Genomic DNA, 23,971 nt, shown 5'->3' with positions numbered 1-23,971 from the left:
TGCAGACATTCTTCCCCAGTCAAGAGATCTGGGTTAAATCCATCGTTCTTTCGCCCACTACACCACCCCAGTTTAGACATGGCCATATGCAAATCAGTCTTGACCCTGTGCCTCATGGGAACAGTCCAGCCCGAACTGCCAAGCCATGTCTTCCCTGGACCGGAATCAAGCATCCTAGGACCGGTTTCTGGCTATCAGCCGTCATCAGCCAGGATAGCTTGACTCCAGTGGCATAGTGAGCACGGGTCCCACGTCTGGGAATACCCATCCCACTTAGGGCGAAAAGCGTTACAACAAACAATTGATGGACGGAATGCTGACAATGCAGACATTCTCCCCCAGTCAAGAGATCTGGGTTAAATCCATCGTTCTTTTGCCCACTACACCACACCAGTTTAGACATGGCCATATGCAAATCAGTCTTGACCCTGTGCCTCATGGGAACAGTCCAGCCCGAACTGCCAAGCCATGTCTTCCCTGGACCGGAATCAAGCATCCTAGGACCGGTTTCTGGCTATCAGCCGTCATCAGCCAGGATAGCTTGACTCCAGTGGCGTAGTGAGCACGGGTCCCACGTCTGGGAATACCCATCCCACTTAGGGCGAAAAGAGTTACAACAAACAATAGATGGACGGAATGCTGACAATGCAGACATTCTCCCCCAGTCAAGAGATCTGGGTTAAATCCATCGTTCTTTTGCCCACTACACCACCCCAGTTTAGACATGGCCATATGCAAATCAGTCTTGACCCTGTGCCTCATGGGAACAGTCCAGCCCGAACTGCCAAGCCATGTCTTCCCTGGACTGGAATCAAGCATCCTAGCACCGGTTTCTGGCTATCAGCCGTCATCAGCCAGGATAGCTTGACTCCAGTGGCGTAGTGAGCACGGGTCCCACGTCTGGGAATACCCATCCCACTTAGGGCGAAAAGCGTTACAACAAACAATTGATGGACGGAATGCTGACAATGCAGACATTCTCCCCCAGTCAAGAGATCTGGGTTAAATCCATCGTTCTTTTGCCCACTACACCACCCCAGTTTAGACATGGCCATATGCAAATCAGTCTTGACCCTGTGCCTCATGGGAACAGTCCAGCCCGAACTGCCAAGCCATGTCTTCCCTGGACCGGAATCAAGCATCCTAGGACCGGTTTCTGGCTATCAGCCGTCATCAGCCAGGATAGCTTGACTCCAGTGGCGTAGTGAGCACGGGTCCCACGTCTGGGAATACCCATCCACCTTAGGGCGAAAAGCGTTACAACAAACAATTGATGGACGGAATGCTGACAATGCAGACATTCTCCCCCAGTCAAGAGATCTGGGTTAAATCCATCGTTCTTTTGCCCACTACACCACCCCAGTTTAGACATGGCCATATGCAAATCAGTCTTGACCCTGTGCCTCATGGGAACAGTCTAGCCCGAACTGCCAAGCCATGTCTTCCCTGGACCGGAATCAAGCATCCTAGGACCGGTTTCTGGCTATCAGCCGTCATCAGCCAGGATAGCTTGACTCCAGTGGCGTAGTGAGCACGGGTCCCACGTCTGGGAATACCCATCCCACTTAGGGCGAAAAGCGTTACAACAAACAATTGATGGACGGAATGCTGACAATGCAGACATTCTCCCCCAGTCAAGAGATCTGGGTTAAATCCATCGTTCTTTTGCCCACTACACCACCCCAGTTTAGACATGGCCATATGCAAATCATTCTTGACCCTGTGCCTCATGGGAACAGTCCAGCCCGAACTGCCAAGCCATGTCTTCCCTGGACCGGAATCAAGCACCCTAGGACCGGTTTCTGGCTATCAGCCGTCATCAGCCAGGATAGCTTGACTCCAGTGGCGTAGTGAGCACGGGTCCCACGTCTGGGAATACCCATCCCACTTAGGGCGAAAAGCGTTACAACAAACAATTGATGGACGGAATGCTGACAATGCAGACATTCTCCCCCAGTCAAGAGATCTGGGTTAAATCCATCGTTCTTTTTCCCACTACACCACCCCAGTTTAAACATGGCCATATGCAAATCAGTCTTGACCCTGTGCCTCATGGGAACAGTCCAGCCCGAACTGCCAAGCCATGTCTTCCCTGGACCGGAATCAAGCATCCTAGGACCGGTTTCTGGCTATCAGCCGTCATCAGCCAGGATAGCTTGACTCCAGTGGCGTAGTGAGCACGGGTCCCACGTCTGGGAATACCCATCCAACTTAGGGCGAAAAGCGTTACAACAAACAATTGATGGACGGAATGCTGACAATGCAGACATTCTCCCTCAGTCAAGAGATCTGGGTTAAATCCATCGTTCTTTTGCCCACTACACCACCCCAGTTTAGACATGGCCATATGCAAATCAGTCTTGACCCTGTGCCTCATGGGAACAGTCCAGCCCGAACTGCCAAGCCATGTCTTCCCTGGACCGGAATCAAGCATCCTAGGACCGGTTTCTGGCTATCAGCCGTCATCAGCCAGGATGGCTTGACTCCAGTGGCGTAGTGAGCACGGGTCCCACGTCTGGGAATACCCATCCCACTTAGGGCGAAAAGCGTTACAACAAACAATTGATGGACGGAATGCTGACAATGCAGACATTCTCCCCCAGTCAGACATAAGGTCACCCAACTGGACTTTCGGCTGGCGATCTTCCAGAAAAGATGTGAACCACTGAAGGGCCATCCCTGTAACTCCCAGCCGCTGCATACAAGAGAGTAGCCGCCCATGATTCACCATATCAAAGGCGGCTGAGAGATCGAGCAGAACCAAAGCAGAATGGGTCTTTTTATCTGCTGCAAGTCGTAGATCGTCCAAGACTGAAAGCATCACCAACTCAGTACTGTTGTATGCCCGAAACCACACTTGCCGATGATGCAGCAAGTGATGTTGTTCAATATATGATGCAAGGGCTCTGAGCACATGCTGTTCAAGGACTTTAGCCAAGAACGGGAGTTGGGAAATGGGGCGGAAGTTCTTCAGATTTTTAACATCCGCCCCTGCTTTCTTCAGCAGTGGGAGTACTATTGCTTCCTTAAACTTCTGAGGAACCTTTCCTAACATCAAAGATGAATTCAGGACAGACAGGACCTCAGCCTCAACCAGAGGGATGATCATTTTGAACTCCTTAGGAGGGCAAAGGTCCTCCGGAGACCCGGATTTCACTTTAGACACTATACGAGCCAGATCCTCTTGTTCGAGCACCGGGAGCTGAGAAAAGGGGGCTTTAAGGGAGCCAGGGGGCTCTTCCTCAGCTGATTGTGGGCAAGGGGCAATAAGCGTATTCTTAATGGCCAGAATGATGTCTTCAACTTTAGTTAAAAATAATTCTGGATTTTGTCACATTCGGCTTGATTAGTGATCGGATTTTGTTCGGACAACCTGCTCCGTTCCCTGAGTATAGTAAATGTCTCTTTTTGCGTGTCGCTTGCCTCACTAATCCTGGCTTCATAATAGGCTGAGTTAGTTTTAATAAGAGAGGCCTTATAGTGGGCTAGTTTAGATTTAAATATCTCCTTGTCGCCTGGAGCTAGAGAGTTCCGCCATAGGCGTTCAGCCCGACGGAGGACTTGTTTTTCCCCTCTAAGCTCACTTGTATACCATGGAACCCTAGTAGAACTGTGCAAGATCTTAATACTCCGGATAGGAATGACTTCATCGGTGGCTGTCTTCAGCCGGAATGAGAGTACTGCATGTTCTGAATCCGGGTCCAAGGACCCGGGCCTAGGAGCTGATGTCCTCCTCAGGGTGTCTTCTAGGACGGCAGCCTCTAGTTTGCTCCAGTTCCGAAATGACTTCCACCCCACTGACGCCTGCTTGAGGCGGCTATCAATCGGGAGGAGGAAACTAACCAGAAAATGATCGGACCAGCTGCAAGGAGTGCAATCAGCCTGAAGATGGGCCGCAGACGTAGTCCAAATGAGATCCAAGGTATGACCCCTCTCATGCATGGAAGACTTCACAATTTGATGTAGGCCTAAAGTAATCATGGCATTGTCGAGCTTACAAGCCGCACCTTCTCTCGGTGACATGTCCCACTGATAGTTAAAATCTCCGAGAACCAAAATATGTTGGTATCTAGTCCGGAGAGCGCTCATTACTTCAAAAAACAAATCACTGAATAAGGGTGATGGTCGGGGAGGGCGATACACAACTATCATTATCAGGCAATAGTTTTTTATTATCGCAACTTACAGTCTCTGAAACTACCTATATGGTGTCTTCTAAGTTTTACATGCAGAACATAGTGGACAGCAAATAGGTAGTTTGCGGGTGAGATACTTTGACAAATGTTTGACTACAGGGTCGCCCCGCCTCTAAGTATCTATGACGCTATGCACAACCCCTTTTAACAGACATTCACAGGACATTATCCTGTACTGAATCGTAATGGAGGCTGTATGTTGAGATGAAATTGCACCGATTCACAATTAGTAATGTACAATAATATAGATCGATGTGCAAGATAAGCAGACACACAAACTGTAACAGTGAATATGTCATTCACCTAGTCAGCTGTCCCGTCAGCCTTGTATATGTGGTAATGATGACTAGAAAACTGAAGATACGCATTTGAGAGCACCATAGCAACACAAATACACATTTTAAGAAGATACACAATGAGAATGATCTTAGCTGGGTTATTCTTGAAGACGTAACCCCTTAAAATATGGTATAGCCTACAAGTTAATGTTCCAATAAGAAAAAACATCATTGCTCAGTCTCTGTACCTACATAAGCAGACTGACTGGTGCCATTCCCCAGGAGACTTTATATTGAATGATGAACCATGAGCTTCTTGTAGGCACATGACATTGATAATAGGGAGCAAACGATTAAAATGGTTTATGAGCTTCAGGTACCTCCAGCGACTGTTATTAGACAACAATGTATATCCTAAAAGATTTTTTTTTGTATAAAGTAGTTGGTCAGATAAAGTTGTTTACCTTGTGTTTCATTGGACGTTAAAATTAGTGTTGAATTACATGTGAATACGAGTGATATGTAGGAATAGAACTGTTGTGATATACATTAAAAACACAGTATGGGAGATGACATTGCTTTATGCCACCTAAAGAGATCTTACAATATGGAACTAATCTGCTGTGGTATTGTACCACATCAAGATATTTCGAAGGGCGTATAATACTAGGTATACAACATGAATCTGGGGCATGTTAAATGATGGCTTGCCACCGTCTCTTCGTTACCACAGGGGTCCTGCTCACAACCAGGTGAATCAACTGGGGTCGGTATTATCAAAGATGGGTGTTTTATTCTGTAAATCAATATTAGACAGGGAAAACATTTCTTTACTCTAAAAAAATCTTGGGGCTGCTAAACCTGTATGCAGTCATTTACATTTTTTTCAATGCAACAAATTCGCTGGAAGCATCTGCTTGACTGAGCCTGGATATGCACCCCCGCATAGCCTTCCATTTACTGGCATGATTATCAAGGCTTGACAGGCCTTTTATTGCACCAGGCATAACCCAGGTGGATGGGAGCCTTTGGAGGCCAGTTTCAAAAGCCCAAGACCAGTCCTGTTTACTTTGTCACTTCTCCAGCTTCCCACGTTTAATTGCAGCAAGCATGAGCAGGATTCAAGAGAGAAAAATACAGGGAGCAAGAAGGTAGTGAGAAAGCTTTTAGAGTAGGAGGAGGGAGAGAGAGAGCGAACAGATTTATGGAAAGACATAGTGCAAGGAGATGAAAGTGGTGGGGTGATTTGATTATTTATGCAGGGCTGCTTTTCGTTCTCCCGTCTGACCCTTGTGATTACACTATGGGGCATATTTACAAGAAATGGCACTCTGCTGTCTTCATGCAGTGGCGCGTTTTTTTTACTGCTGCTGTATTCAAAATCCTAGCATCATGCTAGTGCAGTATTTACAATAAGGTGCTACATGGCGTTAGGAAAAGCTCGAGGCTGAAAAAAGTAATAACAAAAAATCCCCCGCTAACGTGAAAAAAAGTGATCGGCCAATTAGCAGCAAGAAAAATCATGCTAGGTGGCCAAGTGTCATACATCAAGCATGAAAAAAACCGCACAAAACGCTGCTAAGGAGGAAAGAAAAACAGAATTCAGAATGGAGCAGCTAGAAACCCATACAATGTAGGACAACAAGCCCCAACCTCACCAACAGCAGGGTTGACCAGCAAGAATCCAAGGGGAGGAGTGAGAGGAAATGCAGGTTCAGTCAGGAGGAGAATGAGATCCTGATTGCGAAGGTGACAGATCTTCAGCACCAGTTCTTTGTCAGCTTCAAAGTGTCATTGGGGACCAAAAAGGCTATATGGCAGTCCATAGTGAACAAGGTGAACTACATCGCTGAAGTCAAGAGGACAGTGGTGGACTGGAAGAAGCACTGGCATGATGCCAAGGGTAAAACTAAGCAGAAACTGGCAACCAATGGACAGGCAGCATTGCATACCGGAGGTGGTAATCTAGCGCTCCAGTAGGAGCTTGATCCCTTGTAGGAAGAGGTGCCGGCAGGCATCTGTGAGGAGTTGGTGGTTGGAGTAGCAGGACAGGACAGTGCTGATTATGACCAACAACATCAGCCACAGGGTAAGTACCAACAAGGGACATGTGGGGGAAATACGTAATGTCGTCCAGCACTGGCACCTATGTCGCAGCACTCTCCCACACTGTGTGCAGGTCAAACGTTAACCACCTGGGTCTCTATGCGTAGAAATAACATCAATTGAAGACTCATTTTTGTTTTGCTCAAAAGTTTGCATAGGGCAGCGTTGCAAGTGTCTGAGCTGGGCTATACTAACACACATTATAAGAGCAGCCATGTGCATTTTTTGGCAATACAGCGCTTTCCTGTTGTAACTGCATTCGCCGGGGTACATAAAGTAGATGTACACCAGTGCCTGAATCTCTGCACTATAGTTCACCACGGCCGTGCATAAATCGTACACAGCTGATTGTGCACCAGCAGAAAGGAAAGCACAGGGATGCACTCTACTATCCTATACACAGCGCAACACATGCACAACACAAAGAGCTTTGGCACACTAACACATGCCTATGAATGATGCCTCTCCATCACACCAGGGACAATGCACATCAAGAAATGCTGGGAATTCATAGCATAGAAATCGTATCTCACTGGATCAACTAAACACCTGTGGGATGGGGGATCTGTGGGCTATGGCCAATACTTACACATGAGGATTTGGAAATGGTAACTTCCAAACTGACCTTGAGCTAATTACATGGCACGGAGAAGTCATTCCATGCATGTGCAGACTATACATGTGTCAGCTGCCATGGCTGGGCCCACCTCTCCTAAACACAGGAATGACTGGGTGTGGGGATGAATGCAACCTATGTACACCCGTGGAACATGGGCCAAATTGAAAGTGAAAAGGGGCATTCATAATGGTTGTGTCAACATGCATCCTTTCACAAATGCATGGAAGGGCCATATACACTAGAGTATGCCATCCCCGTGCACACGACTGTGCCACAGCAGAAAATTCAGGTGTGCACCAACGCAACCATCTTTGCACTATGGCTCAAGGTTGTCTGTGCTGGTACTAGCCTATCTTCATTATTGCCAGTGCTGGGGAAAACACAAACGGTAGAGCACACTCTTTCTGAGAATGATGCTGTCCTGTGTGTATGCAATGATTCTGGGTTTTATAGCTAAGTGCCTGCTGTGCTATGTTGTGACAAAATAATGTAAAAAGGCCCCTCAGTAGGTACATCTCATCATCCCCAAAATGCTACCATCCGTGGTGCTGCAGGACACATTTCACCCTGTAACAACTTGCCATGTCAGCTTGTTGGAGATAGCCACACATGGTGTAAGTGGTGTAGGTACTAGATAATCCAAGAATGCTCATGGTTCCATCATTGTGTGGCAGTAAGTGGGCTGCCAGGACCTTTTGTGAAACAGCCAGAGGGGTCAATGGACACATACAAGTATGTGGGACAAATCAATGAGATGACTGACACCCTGCAGATGACCAGCTCAACAGATGATGAAATGGCATGAAAGTATATTCCATTTTGACTACTAGGATATGCCTCATCCACACAGAGCTGGCACACAGTGACACTGATCATAATGCAGAGCTCCTGACATGTAATATTAATAAAACACACAAATAATCTCTTGGGTCTGAACAACCTTAAAACATGAGCATGGAAAGGAAGAATGCTGTAATAAATCTGTGTCTAGAGTAACAGTGCCCTAATAAGGAAAGGAATCCCTTTTAAGGATGAATGCCCTCACTCACCAGAAGGTGACATGCTTCATCATTTGGGCTCTCTCCTCTCAGTGGGAAAACCTGGTCCCACTGAGGGCTACAACCACCGCACTGAGAGGTGGGAGCTCAGGGATATTCTTTTATTGTTTCCAGGCATCCCTAAGCCTAGTACAAAAGATAACATATATAGGGTAGAGCTAAAGAGAGTAAGACATGACAGACATCAAAGATGCTAGCAAAATCAAAGGCGTTATGCCAAGGAGCATCAAAGGCACATCACTATGGCACACCTTCACAAGACTCTGGCACAGCCACAGGATACCTTGACATGTTGTAAGATGGGAAATGACAACTGTGCAAGGGCCTTGTACAACAGTCTCCTTTATCTATGAAATTGGTACTGTAATGCACAATCAAAACTGGAAATGACATATTTTTGCAGCACACATAGCTTCTTTGGAGCACATTTGCAGTACCGGCCATGTTTTCACATGAAGTTTCAGGACATTCAGGGCAATGCGTATCAACTCCATGCTTCCCAGGAACACGTTTCTCTCACCTATGGTAATAGTGACAATAGTGATGGCCACACTGTATCACAGAAACCACTGGTGCACAATTTTTCCTGCACTATAGGAACAATTTGTCCATTTTGCAAGCGTGCAAGACAACTTAGCAATAAACATCATAGTGACCCCTACTTATTGATCCCTAAATGTTTCAATGGTAACATAAGACACATTACATTTCAGTAACAATATATGTACTTATATGTTAGTTCACCAACTGCTATGCCCACATACTGCACCAGTTCATCCTCCCTGCCCACAACATCTGCCCCGCAATGTTTAAGTTGTGGGGTCTCTCAGTCCACACCATGTACCTGCAGCATCTGTTGCATGATGCTTTCCCATCTCATCTTTCGGACCTTCACAGGGTACTCCTGTATGACTCGTCCCTCAGCTTGTAGCATATTTGGGAGGAAGTGAGTCACCACCTAGAGAAAAGTGCCCAACTCCTGGGATTTCATAAGCCTACAGCACTTCTGACCCGGCATTGTCCCACCCACTTATCAATAAACTTACACTAACTAAATCCCTGAAAACACCCTAAAACCCCAAAGACAAAACTGCCCCAAAAGACAAACACCCAAGACTTAACAGTACTTGACAATAAAATACAGAATGTGTACACACAAATAGACAACAGGCACACCACAGGGACAGCATACACAAGACACCAACTCCTCAAACTTCAAAATACACTTTCCTTCTCCAAAAACACCACTATTACCATGCACAGACAGATACACTGTGAGTGATTGTGAAAGTGAAAGTAATATCACAAATCCTGGTTTCCAGAATGCAACATTCATTACATCATTTCCTTTGCTCCATTACTTCTTTTCCTTGGTGGATGCAGTACGTTTTCAGGCTATGCATGGTATTTTTAGGCGCTAGTGCAAATAAACTCAATTTCACTAGAGGCCGTGCTATGGTTAACACAGTAGATATTGCACATATGCAACAGAGCGTAATTCTTTCTTTATGCGGCGGGGAAAAATGTCTCACTGATGGATCTAGCGGCTTTTTATTTAATTGCAAGAGAACACAATAATTTATTTTTTATTATGATGTGCATTTCATGTTCCAATTGACAGTGAATTGTGCATTCTGTGTGATGTGTGTTGTTGTTTTGTTGCCACTATTAGCTCTAGTATAATGTGTGCAAAGATTTCTACAAATGCGTGGGATCATCCATGTCATGGTTCTAAATATGATTCATACACAAACACGATGGTAACACATAAGTGGACTTTTCTCATGTGTGTTATGTGTGGCAATTATTTAATGACTACCAATTACATTATATGTGATTCCACCCATGATGCAAGACCTACGCAATGGGCTCACTGAAATACATGTACGACTACTTTGTGCAAGGACAAATAGACACATGTAGCACAGTGGTGGTCTCAAGTTGTAGTCCTCCTGATGTGTAAGTGACCAACTATTGCCTGCACACAAATGCAAGCAGGTGTAAGGGTAAGGCTCTGTGAGCGATTGCATGAGTACCATATGCATTCAAAGGCCATATCCTACACAACAGGGACATTGTTAACATTTGTGGCCACCAAGACCATTATTTATGGTAATGCTTATCACCGTGCATGCCTTGATGTGTTTTAAAACATTTTGATGACAGTACCTCTACGTATATGACTTCATATCCACAGTATGCAACAAAGCAGTGTAGCTTGTGCATTGCAGTGGGAGTACATATGCAACAAGGTGGCATGGACAAAGTTTGATAGTTAGCTTTAGTATATGTTAATGGAGCTAAATTTCAGTTTGTGACATGACAATATGTTTTAATTAATGGCATATGTTGATGGTAGTTGTGGGAGTGTGTTTCCATGCACATCCTATGCGTAAATATTGCAATGTACTTCTATAAAAAGTGGTGTCTACTGGTAAGCACAAATGTGAGGCCTAACACATGGCTAGCATCAGGAGTGGCACACACAGTTTATGCCCACCATCTATGTGACCACACCAAGATCATAGTGGCTACCAATGGTGACTCATCTGCGCCTGGCAGTTGGCATGCACAGTATTTATCTTGTACCAGATGATGTTCTAGGTTGTTTCATAGGCTCTGCTAGATGACTAGTCTGTGTGACAGACATCTGTGGAACAAATTATGGGCCCGATTCACAGAACTAACTTAAGACAAAATCCTAAACTTACTACCATTTTGGTATTCACAGAAGGCACTTACTCATTTTGGTATTCACAGAAGGCACTTACTCATTTCGGTATTCACAGAAGTTAGGAGTCCTAACTTTAGGACTCCTAAATGCCTTCTGTGAATACCGAAAGTCTTAAAATTAGGATTTTTCGCTGTTTAGTAGTAGTACAGTTAGGACTCCTAACTTTAGGACTCCTAAATGCCTTCTGTGAATACCGAAAGTCTTAAAATTAGGATTTTTCTCAATTTAGTAGTCCTAAGTTTAGGACTCCTAACTTTAGGACTCCTAAATGCCTTCTGTGAATACCGAAAGTCTTAAAATTAGGATTTTTCTCAGTTTAGTAGTAGTATAGTTAGGACTCCTAACTTTAGGACTCCTAAATGCCTTCTGTGAATACCGAAAGTCTTAAAATTAGGATTTTTCTCAATTTAGTAGTCCTTAGGACTACTAAATTGAGAAAAATCCTAATTTTAAGACTTTCGGTATTCACAGAAGGCATTTAGGAGTCCTAAAGTTAGGAGTCCTAACTATACTACTACTAAACTGAGAAAAATCCTAATTTTAAGACTTTCGGTATTCACAGAAGGCATTTAGGAGTCCTAAAGTTAGGACTCCTAACTTCTGTGAATACCGAAATGAGTAAGTGCCTTCTGTGAATACCAAAATGAGTAGGTGCCTTCTGTGAATACCAAAATGGTAGTAAGTTTAGGATTTTGTCTTAAGTTAGTTCTGTGAATCGGGCCCATTGTATTGGATACAAATTCTTACAAGGTGTTAGTGTTCGGAATGTTTATTCATAGACAGAGGCACATTTGTCACTATACAACATTTTTAAAGATGAGTCATGTTAAATAATAATCAGTGAAGAAATGGTTGATAATATTGTCCCTCCACCTTGTTGCTGCTACTGATGTTGCAAGTTGCATAGGCTCCTCATTTCCTTCCTCTCCATCATCCGGCATTTCCTATTCCACATTGTCTTCTGACAATAGCATATTGGTCCTTACACATATGTTGTGCAAGATACAGCATACCAAATTATCTTACAGACCATCGGGTTGGGAGTAGAGTAATTTCCCCCCAGATGCATCAAGGCAGCAGAAGCATATCTTGTGGACTCCAAAAGTCTGCTCAACAATAGATCTGGTGCGGCCTAGAACTTGGTTGTGTGCCATCTGTGCTTTATTATGCAGAAACTTCAACATTGTCATTATCCACTGCATCAGAACATACTCCTGGTCAGCCAAAAAAAAGAGAAATAAGTGTTACATTAGTCAGCACTCATGATGAGGGTGAGTACAACATTTATCTCCATTGTGGCCTATGGACAGCTTTCTACATTCATCTTGCACACAGACATGTACATGAAATGACAATGCATCACTTACAAACAAGTTATTATTGTTAATGGCAGACACACAACAACACAGAAAAGTGTGCTGTCCTCTGTGATTCCTCCATTAATTTACACTCAGCTGAGTGGTAACACCTTGTAGGTCACCAATGACAATAGTTTCGTTGACATTGATTAGGCAATTGTCTGACAAGCTTTTATTGTGTTAAATTTATGGCTACCATGCCAATTCCCAAACCATCATCTTTTTTATTGGATGACAAATGACAGTAGCTGTTGAAGTAGCTTCCTTCTGCCACACATCTTTTATACTTTTTGATTGTATCTACATGTTTCTATGTGTCAGGCACAGAAATGAAAGTGGATGTATGTGCATATGTGACATGTTAATCTACACGTGGTAGTGCACAGAGTCCACTGTGGAGATAGTGTACAGATGTTAGTAGATGTTTTGTGATGTTGAACAGGACAGTTGAACAAGTATATTGCATACATTACAATGCAACACATCTTGGGGATAGTGTAGGTCATAGCTTTGACATGAATGAGTATCCATTCATTGTGTATCTGCGCAGCCAGAAGCAGTGCAGTTTTTCTCAATGGCAGTCACGACATGTCCCTGGGAATGTAGTTGTTGGCTGTCATGGGGTCTACGGTTTGTGCATAAGGGCGTAACTTGCTGCACAGTCTGGGACCTTGGATGACAGCTGTAGTAATTAGTGAGCTTTGTGTCCTACCATTTCTTTTGCCTGTTTGCACTGTTCGTCGCTATTTTTGCACATACACAAGTTTTTTAACCATTTTTAAATTGACTGCCTGCCGCTTTTGATTTTAATATTTGGTGTAATAATTTGTGTTGTTTTAAAATCAATACTTTAACGCTTGGCGGGGGCTGTCTGTATTACGAGACAGGCTTCCGGATAGCGCCGCCATCTTAGGAGTACGCAGGTCAGCGGGCTAGTCCCCCTGACAGCGTATAAGTGGCGTCCTGGCGCGAGCGCGCAGTGTCTAATCACTCCTGAGGCTTGAGCCGGGAGCGTTATTGCTAGACTCGTGAGCTTTGTGTCCTACCATTTCTTTTGCCTGTTTGCACTGTTCGTCGCTATTTTTGCACATACACAAGTTTTTTAACCCTTTTTAAATTGACTGCCTGCCGCCTTTGATTTTAATATTTGGTGTAATAATTTGTGTTGTTTCAAAATCAATACTTTATCGCTTGGCGGGGGCTGTCTGTATTACGAGACAGGCTTCCGGATAGCGCCGCCATCTTAGGAGTACGCAGGTCAGCGGGCTAGTCCCCCTGACAGCGTATAAGTGGCGTCCTGGCGTGAGCGCGCAGTGTCTAATCACTCCTGAGGCTTGAGCCGGGAGCGTTATTGCTAAACTCGTGAGCTTTGTGTCCTACCATTTCTTTTGCCTGTTTGCACTGTTCGTCGCTATTTTTGCACATACGCAAGTTTTTTAACCATTTTTAAATTGACTGCCTGCCGCTTTTGATTTTAATATTTGGTGTAATAATTTGTGTTGTTTTAAAATCAATACTTTAACGCTTGGCGGGGGCTGTCTGTATTACGAGACAGGCTTCCGGATAGCGCCGCCAACTTAGGAGTACGCAGGTCAGCGGGCTAGTCCCCCTGACAGCGTATAAGTGGCGTCCTGGCGCGAGCGCGCAGTGTCTAATCACTCCTGAGGCTTGAGCCGGGAGCGTTATTGCTAGACTCGTGAGCTTTGTGTCCTACCATTTCTTTTGCCTGTTTGCACTGTTCGTCGCTATTTTTGCACATACACAAGTTTTTTAACCATTTTTAAATTGACTGCCTGCCGCTTTTGATTTTAATATTTGGTGTAATAATTTGTGTTGTTTTAAAATCAATACTTTAACGCTTGGCGGGGGCTGTCTGTATTACGAGACAGGCTTCCGGAGAGCGCCGCCATCTTAGGAGTACGCAGGTCAGCGGGCTTGTCCCCCTGACAGCGTATAAGTGGCGTCCTGGCGCGAGCGCGCAGCGGACACGTGCAGCGGGCGCGCCAATGGCGCGCCGAAGGCAAGCCCGTCTGCGCCCGTTCGCGCCTGCTCAGCGCCCAGTGCCAGGAATGCTGCCGTTTTTGAGTTGGGAGCCAAACCAGTTCTTAGATATGACTCTCGCTCTCTCTTGAGCCTGAGAAAAGGGATCACACCACTCTGTCATTGCTTAGCCCTGAAGGAGCTGCCCTCATCCCCTCCTAATTATTGCTCAGGCTGCACCACTTTCATTCCTAAAATTATCAATTCTCCTATTCATTATATAAAAGGGGTTGGGAAAACTACTACAAAGAAGGAAGAATCAATTGCATGTATCTTGCTAAATGCCAGGTCGCTAGTTAAGCACAGCTTCGAGTGTGCCAGACTCTTCGAGGAACAAGAAATTAAAGTCGCTTTTATAACAGAATCATGGACCGATCCTTCTGCTGGGCCTGATATGGTCAAGGCCACTCCACCGGATTTCCTCTCTTACAACATGGACAGACCTTTAAGGAGAGGCGGAGGCCTGGCAGTTATTTCCCATCAGTCCATCAAAGCCTCCTTCCAACCCATCCCAACAGACACGTGCGAAGCCTTATTTTTTAATCTTGCCCTCACAATCCTTTAAGGGCTGTTTGGTATATAGACCACCGGGGACCCGAAACCCTTTCCTGGCTTCCCTAGGTTCATTACTGGAGGAGGGGCTACTCTCCCGTACCTTCACTGTCTTGGGAGATTTTAATTTCCACCTTGAAACAAGAGAGGATGGAGATACCACTGCGCTGCATGATCTTATGATGGCAGCTGACCTCAGTCAACGGGTTATAGGGCCAACGCATAGAGGAGGGCACACCCTGGATGGGATTTTTTCCAATGCCAGCAATCTCTTTTCCAGGGCCTTCTCCCACTGACCTGGTCCGATCATGCCGCAGTTCAGTTTGAGATACGGCCTGACACTCTTGACAAGCAAACTGTTAATCGAAAAAACCTTATAAAAATTCGAGCATGGAATAGGGTGGAGGAACTCTCCTTTAACAAAATGTTATCCTCTCCATCGAACTGTACGCTGGATGACGTGGACAGCGCCTGCCAATAGTATACAGGATGGCTGCAACGGGCATGTGACAGTCTAGCTCCACCCAAAGTACTGCAGCCTAAGAGAGCACAGCCCTCCGCCCCATGGTATTCGCAGGAACTCAGAACTCAAAAGGCACATTGTAAGAAACTTGAACGTGCCTGGAGGAGTAACTACAATGAGGCAGAGCTCAAAGCTTATAAAATCAGCCTACAAACTTATAAGCATGTGATTGCATCTGCAAAACAAACCTATTTCGCAGCCCAGATTTTAGACTCTAAAAACACTGCAAAAGAAGTATTTAACCCCTTCAGCGCTGCGCGGATTTCCGCGCAGTGCTGAAGGTTCTGAGCGCGGGCGGGGCCATGACGGAACGGTTCCGTCATAATGAGGAAATATGAATTTTGTGATCAGTTATGTCCCCTATCGTAGACCCCAACAGCTCCATGTGCATGCTATAAGTACATGTATGTTCCCTCCTGCTCCAGTTCTGAAGACGCAAACATATGTACGTCCACCGTCAACATGTCCTCTTTCAGATCCGCCATGAATGGGTCAGATATTCCATTCCTAAGTATGAAAGGCCACCGACTTTATATGGTTCACTTTCCACATTTTACAGATTCAGGCGAGTAGGCCCGAATTCTGTCATCAAGCCTTTTCCTGCCTTCTGCCTCTGAAAGCTCCAGTCTGAGCCCGCATCTGTGACCATGAACTTTGTCTTACTCCCTGCGCGGCTAACGGTGCCTGATCCAGCCTGTCGCCTGCCAAAAAACTGTATTTCACCTTCGAGATTATCTCCTTCGCTCCTCATCCGATGCATTCCTGTCTAGTAGTTTAGGTAAACATTCTTCCAGCTCCCGTGCAAAGGGCCAGGCCTCGCTGTCCTCATGCAAGTAATTCATAGCCCCGTTACCATGGAATATTCCTACCCCCTCGCATCTAGTGTAGACACTTAGACGCTTGTACACGCACTAACAGTCAGTATAGTCAGTATAGAATAAGATTCTATCCTAAGAGACCTTTCCTTTTGGATAACACAGTTCTTTAAACATAGGATATTAGATATGATTTGGAATTAGGTTGACATAACCCCAGACTTCTGTCTCCACATGTAGAGCTAAATGTCAAGTCCCCTTCACCCTCTAGTTGCACGTCAATCACACGTCATGCGGCTGCGTGCGCATCTCTGCCACATATTCCTGCTGACATTGCAGGATTCTTTTATGGATCCACCCACTTGTGACACCATGTTTAGTGACGTTTCTTGAATTACGCCCTCTATTAGCTACGTATGTACCTTTTATCAGCTGTTACGCCTCTTGCATCTGTTTTACTTTAATGTATTTTCTATAAAACTGCTTAACTGTCAATAATATAGGCTCCCTTCCTTCCTGAACTTTCGTGGTGATGGAACAGAAGGCCCACAATTCGAATTGTCTTCCTTTGTATAGGAATAAAGCATTTAAAACCTCTCATACCACGGATTCTGCCTCTTATATTTACTGAGTTATTCTTGATAGATTTTACCGCATAAAAAATAGTACCGGTAACGAAATATTTACCACATAAATTGGCACCCGAATAGGGACACTTTCTCATCTCACGCGCCGGCGGTGCGTTGCAGGCCCGGTCTCCTGCCACAGCTGAACGGACAACAAAAACGCGTATCTGCAGGATTTCCTGTGTCTCCTTCCGGCCAAGCGGGGACGACTGAGGCTGCGATCAACACCCAGACGAGGCGGTGAGAAGTGCGAAGTATCCCGACCAGAGCCTAGCTGAGAGAGCAAGATCCGAGGTATACAGAGTCCCGCCAGGTTCCGAAGTTCCGAGTCCAGTCGAGTCGAGTCCAGTCCGGTCCAGTTTCAGTTCCGTTCCGAGGCCTTCCGTTCCGAGCTACCCGGTGAGTACCATTATCGGGGAGGCATTTTACGTGCACATAGTCTGTGCCGGTCAAGACGGGTTTGGGTACACAAATCCGGTCTGCACTGTTTCAGCAGTGTATCTGTACTGTTTTAGCAGTATATATAGTTATATAGTATGTCTTGCACATAAATAAGTATCATCTAGTGTCAGTATAATGTCAATAACTAGTTTTCTATTAGTTATCATTGTTCGTAAAACTGTTAAGCGTTAAATGTTTTAAATACGTTCTATATATTGTGGTGTGAATGACTGTTCATTATTGTGTTTTCTCGTATAAAGTGTGTTCTAGAAACAAGATCTAAAAATGCCGCTCTTTTCGAAACTAAGACAGATCAAAACTAGAAAAGGTGTACTCGAAGAAGCTGTTCCCATTCCACCCAGGGATACTCCAGGATACTTTATGTATCATAAGCATGGTCTAGATGCCGTATTATTTCTTGATTTATGGGTGGACTACACCAAAGAATTACCAGAGAGTCAGAGATGGCCCGCAGCGGGGACCTGGGATGCAGATTGCATCATGAGAGTAGAAGAAGAATTATGGAAAAAGAAAGCCAGACAGTCACAGAAAGATGCCATTGAATTATGGCGTAAAGAATCATACAGACGTACAGAAAAAGCACACAGACAGGAAGAGAAAAGTAGAGAGAATTCAAATAAAACTCGAGAAAATCTATTACTTGAGGAAGGTACTCGAGTAAACTCAGAACAAGTAGATAGACAAAGAAACGCCCTTATGAATGGTATGTATCCACTTCTGGCCGAAGGGTTACCTAAGGCTACTCAGGAAATACCAAAAGACTTGCCACCTCCATTGTTTCCGATAAAAGCACATCCCAAATCACATCCCAAAACAGCAAAGGACGTTTTTCTTTCCTCCTATTTAGATGACGCTGCTCCCGAATATGCTAATGCCATACCACACACACCACTTGCCGATGGTGTTCAACACCAAGAGCATCCGTCTGTATCCCCGCAATTACAAACTCCTACACAAGTTCCAACAGACCCGTCCGTTTCTACAGTTTTTCCCGCATCTACAATCTCTATCCTACACCCAACGAATCCTTTCGTGCCTAGCACCTCAGACGGTGCTACAGGAGGTACGACAGACATGTTTGCCACCCCGCCGCGAAATAAACAGACTCTTAGAGATTTAGCCCTCCAACGTACGCCCAAACTAGCAACTCCCGACATGCTTAAGGAACTTCTAGTAGATTGTAGATATGATCCTGTGCCCGGTAAACGGGACGAAATGCTGCTGTCATCATTACGTATTAGACGAGCTGCAATATATTTAACAAAGTTACCAGGAATGAATACACATTTAGAAAATATATATCACTTTGTCCAGTCAGGGCGAAGTCCTGAAAGTATTAGCAGAGCCATGGAGTACCAGAAAGCGGAGGTACAGGGACAAGTGTTACGTTTCCTCATAAACTGTGTAATTAGAAATCAAGACCGGCCTGGGGTAAATCCGGAAGAAATGCAAAAACTTGTCACTTGGGGTCGGAATATATCAGAAGGGAGACATGATAAACAGTTATGTATAGTAGCTATGTACCGAAAGATCCGCAAAGAAGTAGAACGAATACACGAAGAAAGATTAGAGGTAGACGCCACTAACCTGAACAGAGAAGAGGAGGAGCAAGAGTCAGAGCAAGTAGAAACGATAGCTTATGTAGGTAGAGGAAGACCCCATAATAATACCAGAGGTTTTAATGATCCGGTACGTCCAATACGTCCAGAATATAATAGACATTTTCCAAACCCTATGTTAAATACAAAATCCCCTGAACACTTATTCCAAGCCGCTGATAAATTACTCCGAGATCGAAGGGGGTACCACGTGCTCGATTCCATGGACGAACAAGAATTAGCCAGGTCAGCAGTACAATGGGCTGACAGTCCCAGCGACTACAACGATGATGTACTTGCACACACATTTCTGAATCTAGACCCATATGAACAGCGTTTAGCTAGTATATACATGATTCAACACCTCCTTATATTATATAAAAGCCAACACTCTGATCCAGGACCCTTACCTGACATATTGACAGAACTACTCACGAACATATGGAAAGGGTCAGGTACTGATTTGATTAAAGAAATACTAGAATCCCGAAACCAATATTTAAATTTCGTATGCCCAGAACACGTTCCAGTTCCCATAATGGGAAGAAAAATGTATCACATAGATAGACAGAACCCGTTACGCGAAGTGCACCCGATCAGAGGTGCCGGTGATAATTTCACACGCGTGTTTGTGTACACACCTATAACTAAATTAGAATTATTAGAAATGAAGAAAGTAGTACCCAGCCATGACAAGGACCCAGCAGGTTTCCACCGTGAGATAAAAGACATGTTACTCATGGGAGAGTATACCTACCCTGACATTATGAAAATATTAAAAGTCCTATTACCCGCCGGTGTTTATGAAAAACTCAAAGAAAAAGAATGGGAGGTAGGAGACCAAAAGATAGATTGGACAGCATTAGAAAACGAAGAGAAGGCCCGAGCTGCAGGAGCAGGGCTTGGGGAAAAGACTACAGCACTAGCAGGATTATTAATACAGGTACTGCCACGTTTATTAACTACGAAAAAGGAAGACTGGGGTGCAATCTCAGCCTGTAAACAAAAGCCAGACGAAGATACTAGTGATTTCTATTCTCGATTTGAAAAATGTTTTGGTATAAATAGTGGCATAAAAGCCAGTAGTGAGTCATATCCACATCTGTTTGTGACAAAATTAGTTGAAAATTCTCTGATACAAGTTAAGAATAGAGTATTGAAATTCGAAAGTACCTGGCAAGGTAATACCCCATCACAGATGCTACAGATGTTACAATATCATCACAATAGAATTAAAGAAGAACAAGAACACGAACAAAGACGTATGAAAGATACAAAAATGAAAATGCTTGTTGCACAGTCGGTTCCAGCCGATAGTCATCAAAAGGGTGATTTCGCGGGTCCTGCGAAAGGGACATGCAACTATTGTAAACAACCAGGTCATTATATACACGATTGTCCAGTCCTGAAACATAATATTGCTACAGGTAGAACACATGAGAGACCACGTCCACCTAGACAGGATCAGAACCAACAACAAATTCCTCAGCATGCACAACCTAGGTTAGCTCCGCAACAGCTAGCTCCGCAACAGGCAGCTCCACAACAAATTGTAGCACCACCACAAGCGCAGCCTATTGCTGCAACACAAGCAACAACACAACAGATGTATCAGTATGCACAAGCAGATTATCATTATCCTGATTATCAGCAATACTCATGAGATAGCCTAGAGAGGGAAGTTGGCTTACCCCTTATTGAGGTTCCTGTAGACCAAGAGGGACCTTATGTACATAGCGAACTATTAGGGAAAGACAGAAAGTTTTTACTTGATACAGGGGCAAGCAGAACAACTATAAGACGTAGTGAAGTTCCAGGGGCACCCCTCTCAGGCTCACAGAATATTTCCCTTGGATTCTCAGGAAAACCTATAATTAATGATGTAACACAACCTCTTCCACTTACGATTGGTCCATTGACACGTACTACAGATTTATTGCTTACTAAATCATGTCCAGAAAACTTGTTAGGCATAAAAACATTGAAAGCTCTAGGAGCTATAATATGTTGTTCTCCGGAAGGAGTACGACTATTTCTACGTGACTTTAAAGGTCACTACGTATCCAGAGACATGGATCACCGACTGCAGAATTTACCTACACATTTATGGGCACAAGGCCCCACTGATGTTGGTTGCATGAACATTACACCATATCGAGTTACACTGAAATCAGGAATAGTACTACCACGAATACGACAATACAAGTTACCACCCGATGCTGTAGTGGCTTTACTGCAAATCATTGACGAGCTCATTACACAAGGAGTGGTTGTCGAAACTGACTCCAATGTATGTAATTCTTCGATAATTCCGATTCTTAAAAGAACGGATCCAAAAGCTCCACCAGTATATCGATTAGTTATTGATCTGCGCGAATTAAATAAATGTATTGTGCCACAATACCCCGTGGTCCCAGATATCTCTTCATTACTCACAGCTATTGACTCAGAAGCAACGTTCTTCACTGTAATTGATCTCAAGAATGCTTTCTTTAGTGTCCCAATTGATCCGGAAAGTCAATATTTATTCGGATTTAGTTTAAATGGACGAAGTTTTAAATTCACACGCGCACCTCAAGGATTTACAGAAAGCCCCAGCATCTATAGCCAAGCACTGAAAAGAGAACTTGACAGTATCCACATGCCAGTTAACACTGCCTTGCTTCAATATGTCGATGATCTGCTGATCACCGCCCGAAGCGAACCTGAATGTGAAAAAGCGTCACTGACGGTTTAAAAATTTTTGGCCGACAAGGGGCACAAGGTGTCCCCTTCTAAGCTGCAATTCTGTGTCCAGCGAGTTGTTTACCTTGGGCACTCGCTGTCCAAGGAGGGAAGGCAGCTTACATCCGACCGCATCCAGTTAATCGCTAACATGCCACCACCCAAGACACAAAAGGAGGTACGGGCTTTTATAGGCCTCACTTCATACTGTAGGCAGTGGATCCCTCAATATGCATTTCTAGCAAAACCACTCATCCAGTTGACAACACAGGAGGCAGCCACATCGACTGTCCTCCCTTGGACTCCAGAACATACACACGCCTTTGAAAGCTTAAAGAAAGCTTTATGCCAAGCACCTGTCCTAGCAACACCATGTTACAGTAAACAGTTTACACTCTTCGTTACAGAACGCGAAGGTACTGCTTTGTCAGTACTCACTCAGGAACAAGCAGGATCACACAAACCATGTGCTTATTTCTCAAGTACATTAGATCCAGTAGCTCAGGCTCTTCCTGCGTGCCTGAAATCAGTGGCAGCAACAGCTTTAGCAATCAGACAAAGCGATGCCATAGTGTTAGGACATCAATTGACAGTACAAGTACCACATGCAGTAGAGGTTCTTTTGAATCGCACACAAAGACAACACTTGACTATAGCGAGACTCACCGGTTACGAACTGACATTGTTTCAGCCACATATAGAAATCAGACGTTGTAATACGTTAAATCCTGCCACACTGTTACCAGTGAGCGGAACAGATCCATTGGCACATGATTGTGTTGAAGTTATTACTATCACGACGAAACCCAGACAAGACTTGACAGACATCCCTTTGTCAGATCCGGACTTGACATTGTATGTAGATGGGTCATGTATGAGAACAAGTACAGGAGAGTTAGTGGCCGCTTACGCAGTCACAACAGACACTGAAGTCATTGAAACAAATTGTATTAACACTTTGTCAGCTCAAGCAGCAGAGCTCACCGCTCTGACACGAGCCTGTATTCAAGCCACAAACAAAAAGGTCAACATATACACAGATTCACGTTATGCCTTCGGAGTCGTCCATGACTTCGGCGTACTGTGGCGAGAGAGAGGTTATTTAACTTCTCACGGTGCCCACATCCAACACGGACCCCTCATTCAAGCCCTATTAGATGCGATTCATCTACCTACTGAAATATCGATTATGAAATGCAAAGCCCATACAAAAGTTATCGATATTATTTCTCAGGGTAATGACCTAGCTGACAGAACAGCTAAACAGACTGCTCAGAATCAGACTCTCACAACTGACATGACAAAGACAATAGTCCCGACACTAACACATTGCATGACAGTTAAGGATCCCGCCCTTGATGTAATTGACATACAGACACATGCTACACCAGAAGAAATAAAGAAATGGACTGAATTAGGAGGGATCCAAACAGATCAAGGATGGATGACGAAGGAAAAATCTATATGGTTTCTTCCCGACTCTATGGTCCAAGTCATCAATAACACTATACATAGTCCAGCGCACCTAGGAGAAAAAGCTATGCTAGACAGCATTCAACACATTTGGTTCAACAAACATTTGCGAGCCGCAGCTAAACAAAAGGTTCGTACCTGTATGATATGTTGTCAGTTTAATCCAGGTAAAAGCATCCCCGTAGAGCAGGGTGGATTTCAACCTCCTAATCATGCTTTTGAAGTCCTCCAGATGGATTATATCCAGATGGAACGATGTCGAGGATTCAAATATGTTCTCGTAGTTGTCTGTGCTCTTTCCCGTTGGACAGAAGCATACCCGGTTTCAGATTACACTGCCCCGACTACTGCCAAACAGTTAGTTCGAGAATTCTTCCCACGGTACGGTTTACCACGTGTTGTCTACTCAGATAACGGCCAGCCGTTCTCATCCGAACTAATGAAACACGTTTCCCTTCTATTAGGCTATCAATGGAAATTTCACTGTGTCCGACATCCCGAGGCAGCAGGTCTCGTAGAACGCCATAATCAAACTTTGAAAATTAGATTGTCCAAAATATGTAGAGAAAAAGGAGTCGATTGGATAGTAGCCTTACCAGTTGCGCTCTTTTACATGAGAATGGTAGCACATTCTCGAACAGGGCTATCCCCGTATGAGGTGATCTTCGGTAGACCACCAAATATGTGGGGGACGCCTATACCTCGTAAAATCACTGACGTTGACTGTAATATGCTGACAGATTACCTGGCTTCCTTGATGTCTGCACTACAATCTTGTCATTCACAGGTATCCGCAGCTTTTCCCGACA

The sequence above is a fragment of the Triturus cristatus genome, chromosome 7 (genome assembly GCF_964204655.1).
Source record: "Triturus cristatus chromosome 7, aTriCri1.1, whole genome shotgun sequence".
Classification (NCBI taxonomy): Eukaryota; Metazoa; Chordata; class Amphibia; order Caudata; family Salamandridae; genus Triturus; species Triturus cristatus.
This window is presented reverse-complemented; position numbering follows the sequence as displayed.